The sequence below is a fragment of the Zootoca vivipara genome, chromosome 4, assembly GCF_963506605.1.
Source record: "Zootoca vivipara chromosome 4, rZooViv1.1, whole genome shotgun sequence".
Taxonomy (NCBI): domain Eukaryota; kingdom Metazoa; phylum Chordata; class Lepidosauria; order Squamata; family Lacertidae; genus Zootoca; species Zootoca vivipara.
This window is the reverse complement of record NC_083279.1, coordinates 1052817-1064232: the sequence shown is the minus strand read 5'-3', so window position 1 is coordinate 1064232 and position 11416 is coordinate 1052817. Positions and strand designations below refer to the sequence as shown.

General features: G+C 39.4%; 1 long non-coding RNA gene across 4 annotated transcripts; it reads right to left on the bottom strand.

Annotated features, from left to right (window-relative positions):
* Positions 1 to 4862: 4862 nt before the first annotated feature.
* LOC132591966 (uncharacterized) lies at positions 4863 to 10927 on the bottom strand. Of its 4 annotated transcripts, none has more exons than XR_009557420.1 (5): positions 10656 to 10927; positions 10024 to 10159; positions 9349 to 9422; positions 8725 to 8800; positions 4863 to 6801 (listed from the first exon to the last, which is right to left on the bottom strand). It is a non-coding gene; the product is annotated as an uncharacterized LOC132591966 (long non-coding RNA). The 4 variants fall into 4 exon arrangements; XR_009557422.1 differs by having other exon boundaries at positions 4863 to 5457; XR_009557421.1 differs by lacking the exon at positions 4863 to 6801 and adding an exon at positions 7033 to 8055.
* Positions 10928 to 11416: the final 489 nt, after the last annotated feature.

Below are 11416 nucleotides of genomic sequence, written 5' to 3'. Positions count from 1 at the left end.
GCACAATCCAGATACAGTTAAGCATCTGCTGGTTTTAACAGCAAGAATTAAGCATATGTTTAAATATTTCCTATTGAAATAAATGAGATTTTAAATTGCTCTGCTTTGGCTGGATTTTGCTCTATATTTATATACATCAAAGCAACACTGCTGAGGCCCTCTCTAGCCCTACAATAACATAATGTGTGTTTAAAAGTTAAAAGTATTGTGACTTGTTAATTTAAAGTTGTTGTCCTACTTCAGTTCTAAGCATGCCCAAGACACCAGTGTGTATCCCCACCAGCCACAGGCATTGGTCTCACTTGGGAGACTGTGCACTAACTTTGCACACTCCGAAACACAGTGTACAAAGAAGCTCAGCTTTCAGATCTTGGATTCACATTTCTACTGCCGCCCCTCTGCCAATTAATTCTTCATTTAGCAGACCACACAATCTACTAAGAAAAACACTGATAAAATCCAGTAAATGTATGCTTAACAAGGTATCTAGGTTGTAGCATTATACTCTCATGCCATTCATTTTTTTAAAAAATAATATTTTTATTAAATTTTCAACAAAAATAACAAAAATAAAGAACAAACTACAAACAAAAAACATTTTACACAACAATATCAAAGCCATAAAATGGGACACACACACACCCGTTCATTAAATTCGCTTTTCATCTGCATGTCATTTCTACTCCAAATTATTTTTTCTACCTCAAATTTCCTATATTAATTCTAAAATTACAAGTGTTTTTGTATTTTGCTCTTATTCCATCTGGTCCTAGTGATTTCCCTCTTTGCTTGGTTAATTGCATCCGAAACCTCAGAGATACTTATTAAATTTATTAAATGATAATAAAAATTTAATAATTTTCCACCTGGGATTTTGGGTAATTTATTTTGTCTTATGTATTATTCAATTTCGACTCCCCCCCCCCGAACCGGCTCAATATAGATCTGTAAAATATTTTACAAAATGTTTTCTAATGTCTCTCTGAATATCAATTATATTCCCTTCTACATTACGTTTATTTATTGAATTTTTTGTCTGTTTTTTATTTAGTTGCCATGCCAAGAACTTTCCTGATTTATTAGCATATGCAAAGTTCTTCTGTTTCATTCTTTTTATTTTCCACTCCACTTCTGCATTTATTATCATCAAATATTATGTTTGCAACATTTTTATTGCTTGCTTTTGTTGTTTCTTTTCCTGGTTTGCTAACTAACTCTTTTCCCTTCTTAATCAATTCTTCCAGAAACTCCTTTTTCTTTCCTTCCCTAATCTTCTTCTGGTATGCATTTTGAAAAACCCTCTCATAACCACCTTACTGGCATCCCATACTATTCTGAGATATGTTTCCTAATAATATTTAATTCAAAGTAATCTTCCAATATTTTTTCTGCTTTTTGATGTGTATTCTGATTATCTAACAATTCCTCATTCAATCTCCATCTAAATGTAGTGCTCCTTTCCCCTTTTAATTCCAGGATTATTGAATTATGATCCAAGAGCATTCTTGATAATATTTCTATTCTTTTAACCATTAATGTTAACTCTTTCAAGGCCCATATCAAGTCGATCCATCCACTAGATTGACGGACTTCTGAATGAAATGTGTACTCCCTATCCAATGGGTGTTTGAACCTCCATAAATCTGAGTAAGGCTCCTGGGCCTGACTTGGTTCCAGCTGAGGCCATTAGGTCACACCCTGAGTGGTGGGCCGAAATTCTGGCCAAAGTATTTGATGCCATAAATACCACAGGTCTCATTCCTAAGTCTTGGAAGGAGGCTATTATTATTCCAATTCACAAAAAAAGACCTACTTCTAACCCGGGAATTACCGTAACATTAGTTTACTATCAATTTTAGGCAAAATTTATGCCCACTTTCTGCTGTCCAAATTAGCTCAATGGATGGAAGAGTCCAATCTAATTGGTCATGGGCTGGCGGGCTTTAGATCAAATCGTTCCACAACCGATCATGCTATAATTCTTTATCATCTTGCATGGAAATATTTTGCTCCTAGACGGGGCCGTCTATGTGCTGCCTTCATTGATATGAAGGCAGTTTTTTATAGTATTCCCAGGAATAATTTATGGGTGAAACTAACTACTTGGGGTATTGATAGAAGACTGCTATGGCTCATGATTCAATTGCACAAGGGATCAGTTGCCAGAGTGAGATTAACTCCTGCAGGTGAACTCACGGATATGGTGACCATAAATAGGGTAGTCCGACAAGGCTGTATATTGCCCCCCTTCTTTTAAATCTGTATAGAAGTGATATGAGGAAGCCTCTAGATGAGTCACTTGCCAACATTCATGCCCCCCGCCTTGCAGATTATCGATGCCCGTTACTTTTGTACGCAGACGACACGGTAATTCTTTCCTACTCTCGAGTAGGCTTAAATAGAGCATCGAAGATATTTGTTTCCTATTGTCAAATTAACCATCTAGCCATAATATACTTGGAAGCTCGATGGAGTGGTCGTGGAACAAGTTACTAAATTGTAATACTTAGGCATTCTCTTTCAACAAAACACGAGGTGGAAAGTACAGATTCAGTATCTCCTCAATAAAGCAAAAGCAGTGTTTTATGCACTCCTTCAATTTTACTTCACAGATGGAGCCCTGCATGTGCCCTCAGGGTTGAAGGTGTATAAATCGAGAGTAGTTGCCATGCTTGCTTATGCGGCTCCACTTTGGGCTGCTTTGGCAAATTTTACCTCTCTTGAGACCATTCGAAACTAATTTTTACGCCGTATTTTGAAGGTCCCTACTTGTGTGAGTAACACGGCTATTCGTGTTGAATTGAGGATGCCTTCCCTAGAGACACTCCTGTGGAAACGCATCTTTAGCTATTGGCTAACACTTTGTCATAGATTGCCTAATTACTATCTAGCCCAATGTCTTTGGTGTGATGAGTTTAGCAGTCCTTGGGCCAGCAAGATTCATACTAAACTTTTGCTTATTGGAATCTCACCCTTAGAATCCTTGAATTACGATCTTACCATAGCAAAAAAATTATTAATCAAAGATTGGACGATATAGAGATGCAACACAATCTTATGCTTGGGGGGGGGGGGTCATACTCCCAGCGACATTTGGGCATTACTCCTTCAATTCATGTGCCACCTTACCTATCATCTCTCCCTATTGCCATTCATCGTTTTGTTTTATTAAAGTGTGTTTTAATGTTTTCCCTTCAAATTTCCTCTTTCATAGATTCTCTAAGGTCCAAGTTTCGGCTTTATGTTCCTGTGATAATCATTTGTTTGAAACCCTTCAGCATATAGTGTTTATATGTCCTTTATATTATGCTGTCCGGAAGAATTTATTGCTACCATTAATCCAAAAATGTCCTGGGCACCCGGCAGATTTTCATCTTGCCTTTTTATTGCAAGATACAGATCCGTTTGTAACTTTACAAATGGCAAAAAAATTAACTTATGTTTTGTCATATAAGAGACGTAATGGATTGCTGTATTGAATTTGAAATTTTCATATTATATTTAATTTTGTATACCTATTAAGCCTTTTATTGTTATTAATTCTAAATCAAATTTGTACGTTTATTTGTTCTTGTTTTTGTCTGTTATGAGCTTAAAGCTGAAATAAAGTGATTGATTGATCTAGGATTAGGAGCAATGTAATAGATGCTCCTTTAGTACAACATTTCATTCAAGCATCTCATTCGGATGAGGACATGACCTTTTTTGTAATTTGGGTATATCTAGGTCCTGTAGAACGAGCTAAAAAAATCCTCATGCAAAAAGAAACTAGATTAATTTTTCTACTTGATTCCTTACATCCCTCAGGTCTGAATACTGAAATTGATTATAGTTGTGCATGGATCAAGTTTGTTTTACATCTGTTGTGCTAAATGGGTCACTTTAAGAAGGAAAATATGCAGCTGTAGATTGCCGTCACCTGTAATCAATACAGTAATACCTCGGGTTACGAACGCGATCCGTTCCGGAACGCAGTTCGTAACCCGAATAGTTCGTAAACAGAACGCAATGGGCGCCGCCATTTTGCGCATGCGCAAAGCGCGATTTTCGCGATTTTCGCACTTTGCGCATGCGCAGATCGCGCGATCGCGCGGCGAAAACACTTCCGGGTTTGCGCAGTTCGTAACCCGAACTGTTCGCAAACCGAGGTGGTCGTAACCCGAGGTACGACTGTACTGTGCCTGTCTATATAACATTACATTGCAACAGTTGTTTACTGCAGCAACCACTATGTCATAAGATCCATAATCTTGATATACTACATACGGTATGTATACCTTTAGTAAAATTCTTGATATTATTTTTATTTGTTAAAATATGTTGAAATAACCACTCCTCGTTTCTTGGTTTATAAATTCCATTCCAATTCTTTTGTTTATTATTCTTTTGTTTATTATTGTTTATTAACTCTTCTATGTCTCTTGTCCACATGAGTTTCTTGTAAACAAACTGTCTAAATTTTGTTTTAATATTACATGTTCAATTTTATTCCTTTTTACTTTACTATTTAATCCATTTACATTCCAATTTAATATCTTCAAATCAGCCATTTTGATTGTCACTTATTAATGCCTTGTTTTCCCTTTCCCCCTTTCTTTCTTCTTCTTCATTATCTATACTATCATCAGGTATTTCATGCCATTCCTTACGTTATCGCTGATCAGTTATGATCACCCAGAAGACTAATCCAGGAAGGAAGAAGATATAGTAGCAACAGCAGAACTAGCTAGGAAAAACATTGCTACTGAAAAGGACTAATGAAAAGCGAAAATATTCACAAATTATATATATATATATATATATATATATATATATATATATATATATATATATATATATATATATATCAGCAAAATTGCTACTTTTGAGACCTGACAATGTATTCATTCATTTAAACAAATTATTTCTCATCTGCTTTTCATTACCAGAACAACACTGTAAAATAGCATTACTGTATAAAAATGCAGCACACAGACAAAAAAACAGCCTACTTATACAAAGACTAAACAGGTCGCCCGGTTCACCTGAATGGCCTGGGTGAGTAGGAAAGCCATCAGCTGACACCACACGACACATAAGATTTGACACCAGCTGTATTTGGGAGTGGAGGGGATGCCACAATCGATTGAACTGAATCAACTGAAAATGGCAATGGTTTGCTTGATGCTGACTTAATGACTGCCCACCTTCACTTGAAAGAATACATATGCATAGAAAACAGACAATCTGCAATGGTCTGGTCAATTTGTCAGTGGACGGTGATCCTTTTAGCAGGCATTGTCATGGTTTATAGTTGTCTTCTCGCTTCAGCAAGTGCTGAGTTCTTTAGGTGGCCACTCAGTGTTTTCCCCCCACACTGCACTTTTTTTCACATGCTCAACTCATTTGGACTATTCCTTTGAGTAGACACCTTGTTTCCTGGCCCCCCGTATCTCAGAAGAGGAAAGGTAGTTCCATCTGTGAATGACACATCTCCTCTTACTCATTCACCTTTTTCTTCTTATAATCTCACAATAGAATCTGTTTCTCTCAAAAATTGCCTTATTCCAGCAGTGCTGTATTCCTGAAGTCCCTTTCAATCTCTTCCCTGTGGGCCTTTAAGGTTCAATATAGTTAACCATCACTTACATTTCAGTAGATATTGTGCTAAGCTCACCAGCCTTTGGGCCACCACTTCCTGTGAGAAATCAACCTCTGTGCATAGTATTGCTTTGCATCTGACATTAAGACCATAGGTCTGTCAAAGCTTAGGATCCATTCTTCAGTTCAATGCTAATTACTCTCTCGCCAAGCATTCCTAATTGAATTTGGGTGGTTTTTCCTGGAGATTAGTTTTTCTTTCCTCACCTTCCATCTTCAGTGTTTGACATAGACCAGTTCGATAGGACAAACTTTGCAAAGAGACTGATGATGCAGAAATGAGTCAACTGTTTTCAGTATGGCAAAAGTTGATATCTTTGGCTTAAGTATAGCCATTGGCAAATAATTATAGATGTGTGCTATCATTACTGCTTCTTCACTCAGCAGGGAATGTCCTATACAACTCTCAGATACAAAGCTCCAAAAATATGCTGAACTCCAGTAGTCTGTTGTCAGACACTCAGATCTGAGAAATGCTGAATACATGCATAGCAGGAAGGATGGCAACAGCCAGGCTGATGATCTGGTAGGACAAGCATTGTCATCCTTCCTGCTATGCATGTATTCAGCATTTCTCAGATCTGAGTGTCTGACATCCTCTATAGAGGAAAATAGTAATCATGTCCCTGTATCTCAGTGTTGTCTGTATCAGCCATGGCTAGCCTGTGGCTCTCCAGATGTTGTTGGGACTCCACCTCTCCTTGGTCCTGGCCATCATGGTCAATGGTCAATGAAGAAGGGCGGTGGAGTCCTGCCATACCTGCAGGGCCAAAGGAGAATCCCTTTTGGTCCCCACTGCCTGGCTACATCTACCCAGGGCTTCAGTCTTGAGCCTTTCCAAGAACTGCCTAGAGATGCCAAGGATTGTGCCTAGGACCTTCTGCATGCAGGGCACATGGTAAGCTGTGGTCACTCTCGGCATTTGCTGATTGTCTTTTGAATGGGCTGTTCTCTGGATTCCCTAGCATTTGGAACCAAATGTGACTAGACACCTGCGGCAACGACCAGAGCTTTTTATCTGTGGCCAGCAGATTATGGAATGATGTCCCACAAGTGATATGCTTATGAAATCTTCATCCTGGCCTTTAAATGCCCATGTCACATGGGCTGTCACATGGAAGATGGAGCAAGCTCATTTTCTCCTGTTCTGGAAGGTTGGACCTGAACCAATGGATTCAAAATAAAAAAATTCTTTCAGTAGCACCTTAAAGACCAACTAAGTTTATATTTTGGTATGAGCTTTCGTGTGCATGCACACTTCTTCAGATACACTAGAAACAGATTCAAGTTACAAGAAAGGAGATTCTGACTAAACATCAGGAAAAAACATTCTGACAGTAAGAGCTGGGAACTGACACCTGCATCCACCCCCCCACCCCCCCAAGAAAAAAAGCACTGAATAAATATAATAATAAGTAAGCTTTGAAAGTGTTAAGATAGTCTAAAAGAGGAAGCAAAATTACACACTGATAAAAGCAGAACAGGGCTGTAGTTACTGGCTGTGTTTCTGTAGTACATAAGTTTAGAATTAACAACAAAGTACTGTACTTAATTGAGTGTGTGTTTAGAACATAGCTGCCAAGTTATCCCCCTTTTTAAGGGATTTTCCATTATGCTGAATAGGCTTCCTCGCGAGAAAAGGGAAAACCTGGCAGCTATGGTTTAGAATTAACAACAAAGTACTTAATCCTGGTCTGAAAACCATATTAGCCACATTACCTTTGGCCCAAAAAAAGCAAAAGAAAAAATCCACCATGCTTGTTTAAGTAGTTTGCTGAACTATAGTCTAACAGAAAACTTTTAATTACCATTTATGCTCATACAGAGCTCAGCAGAATCAACACCTAACCAATAAAATTCTCTATGAGGATTACCCACTGTGTATGTGCATTACTTACATTATATTCTCACTGTTCTCTAGTTGTGATTATATACGGTACTGAAATTGGTACAATTTATAGACCTCTCCTATAATTATCTAGAAAAGGTGATTGCTTCTGGCTAATGGACTTATTCACTGGGAACTTTTAAAAAGATTCCTGAGTTTCTTGTGCAAAGTGCCTTTTCCATCTAGCTGGTGTAAATGGGTGAGCTGAGGGGGACGGTAAGCACTGCAAGAGTAGGTGGAATAGTAGAAAAGAAGGTTATATATAGGAAAGAACAGGTGGGCTAATTAGTATTGATTTAAAGTTTGTTCTGTTATTCATAGGTTCTTATATACACACACACTCACAAATTACCTCCAAGTGCCTCACAGGCCGGCGTCAACCCGCCCACTACCAAAAAATAGTTGCTTGCGTGGTGGGAATATGCCAGCCATTCTGTAACATGGAGGCAGCCTAACAGAATAATTGGATGCAGCTGCTCCTGTTCCCATAAATGCAAGGTTATCACATTCTCTTGCAGACATCGTGACTAAAAGAATTAAGAGCAGAACCTTATATGGCAAACACCAAGGAAAGGGTGGCAAAGAGGAAACATAAGGTGTCACAGCAGTAGGTACATTGCAAGTGGGCTTTGCTGTATGTACCACTATACCATTGTGAGCTTTCAGGGAAAGCTTATCCACATTTTCGTTTGCCCCACCCTTTTCCGCTGGGAAAAACCAGCGGTTTAGTGCTGAATCAGAACAAATGGCAGAGCAATTGGGTTGGGGGGGGGATTGCCGTTTGCTCTGATTGATCACTAAAGAGCAGGTTTTCCAGGGGAAAGCAGTGGGGCAAAGGCAAAACCGCTCAGACCTGTACCTAGAAAGCACAGGGAAACCACTCGGATTGGCATGGGGCAAGCAGAAGTGTGGGCGAGCCCTGGCTTCTGAATGACACTTGTCTCTGTCTGCCAATGGTGATATGGGGAAGGGTATATCCTTTGCATCTGTAAGGCCACAGATACAGTCACTGATCACTCCAGTGGAAGGATCTTCGGTAGCACGGCATTAACTGGGCACATTTGTATTATGTCAAACAGCATCTGGGGAAGGGGCTTCCCTTGAAAATGCAAATGCCACCTTTGGAAGAGGCAAAATTTCTCAGGACTGTGGCAGGGGCATGTAAAGCATTTAGCTGCAATCTTAAAAGTACTTACCCTGGAGTAAGTCCCACTGAATTCAATGGGACTTCTGAGTAGAGATGTGTAGACTTGGAGCCCGAAGCGTCCCCTTCTAATAAATAATAATAATAATTTTATTATTTAGACCCCGCCACTCTGGCAGGGTTGCCCCAGCCACTCTGGGCAGCTTCCAGCACATATAAAATAATAATAAAACGCCAAGCATTAAAATGTCAAACATTAAAATCTTCCAGATACAGGGCTGTCTTCAAAAAGTTGTGTAGTTCTTTATCTCCTTGACATCTGATGGGAGGGTGTTCCACAGGGAGGGTGCCACTACCAAGAAGGCCCTCACCCATATGGGGCTGCTCAGGCTTTCACTGACATAACAAAAAACATGTCAGTTAATTGCATTGACACAATGAATTTTCACACTAGCTGTCTGTTTACAAAGACGAAAGGAGAAGCATAATAAGGTGATACTATTACAAGTATTTTGCTTCACCATTTTGCTTATTTCAGAATGCGAGCTTCAACCCTTGCAGGTATGGAAGGCATTTCGACTCACAAAAAGGGAAGTATCTCATTCCCACTAAATCCTTCCTGGCCAGTTGCAACTTCCTTGCTGTCTCTCATCTCACATGGTCTGAGTCCACTCACCCTCACGAGGAAATGGAGTGGGCACGAGGGGCTGCATCCTCACAATTTTCTTGAATCAAGCTGATGGGATTACTCTGTAGATGGTATATGCACAATGGTTTAGGAATATTCCTCACCTATACAGACTGACTGACAATCTACTGCTAATTTTTGACAGGCAGATTTGGTAAATATCTATCCTGTGGTGCTAGAAATGCTGGGTGATTGCTTTCGGTGCTGCTTTCCCCCATCTCACACCAGTTTCCCTGAGAGAGCTGTAAATCTCTATTAAACTAGTTTCTCAGCACAGAACCTCATAAAGCAATGAGTTCACTGTATCATTCATTGCTTTGAAAACATAAAGTACACAGTATACTGAGGAAATGCCTCCTTTCCTAATGCATATTTCACAACCCATAATACACACCATCTCTAGCCCCATCATGACCCTACACTCAATATCCTGGTGCATATAATATACAATATAATAATATTCATATTCATATTATTACAACAACAACAACAACAACAACAACAACAACAACAACAACATTTTGTTATTTGTACCCTGCCCATCTGCCTGGGTTGCCCCAGTCAATCCGTGTGGCTTCCAACACATATAAAAACATAATAAAACATCAAACATTAAAAACCTCCTCATACAGGTTCTATGAGAAGATTTTAAACGTAAATCACCTTCTTGGTCAATCCAGTACAATTCAGTGCAATGCACAGGTGCTTGTGTGAACGGGAACACTTTCAGCTGAGAGCTGCAGTCAGATGCCAGTCTCTTGATGTGCCATCTAGGCTCCTTGGTCAATGCTCTTGGTTCCTTGGGGAGGAAGGGTGGCAAAGAAAGTTAATAAATAAATGAATAAATAAATAAATAAAACAAACTTCAGGGCTGGAATGCTGCTCTGATCCTTTTTGAAAGGAGGACAGGGTCCACCTGCCATCAACAGATGTCTGTACCTCGTTATCCTACCTTTTACAGACATGGACCATTCTACTTATGCTGCAGGGGTGGATAATGCCATATGTTTGTTGGGCCTCAGAATACATACTACTGTTCACCCAAAAAGGTTGAGGCTGATTGGCTGAATAAAAATAACAACTCTAATTGAGCCTATAATTTATTTATTCATTCATTCATTCATATATAGCTTTGTAGTAGGAAAAAACTTCAAAGCAGTTTACAAGAAGATAAAGCAGTCAAATTTTCACTAAAAACTTTACAACCATAATTTAAAACAAGGAAAACTTTGCAGCCATAATTTAAAACAAGGAAAACCACAACAGAGTAGACTAAAGACCATTAAATTTCTTACAAGCTTTCTAAACATCTGGCTAGGCTTGTCTAAATAAGAATGTCTTCAGCTGGCATCAAAAAGAGTCCTGTGAAAGCACCTGCCTGAAATAAAAAAGCAGGGAGTTCCAAAGTGTAACACAAAATGACCGGATACCATAGCTGCCAAGTTTTCCCTTTTCTCGTGAGGAAGCCTATTCAGCATAAGGGAATTTCCCTTAAAAAAAGGGGAGAACTTGGCAGCTATGTCGGATACTTGCAAATGCAGAATAGAGATTATGTGGCACCAGAAGTAGTTCCATCTCATAGTTGTTAAGGGCTTTATATACTAATAGTATCACCTTGAACTTGGCCCAGCAGGGCCAGCCAGGGCCATGGGAAGCATGCCTTAAGCTAGGTGGCTGCTGCTGCTGTTTGCTTTGGGGGCAGGGGGCAGAGTCCTTGACTTCATAGAATACACAAACCTTGATGAAATCAGCAGTTTTATTTCAGAGTTCCATGTGCAGCATCTCAACCCCCCCCCCCGGGTCATGATCCACAGAAGGAAACTGCCACAATAGCTGGTGCAGTCTTTACCATTTTTCCTGTAGCAGCTTCCTTTGCCAAAGAGACAGTTTTAAAAAAGTTGTCACCCGGCTGACTCCTCTGTGCAATGTGACCCCCTCCCTCCTCAAAATAAAGCAGAAATATTGAAGTAATTTTCTAGCTCCGTACTATATGCAGGGAACACAAAAGTACTGAGATGACATCCTAAATCTCTTGGGCATACCAGGAAAGAGACCC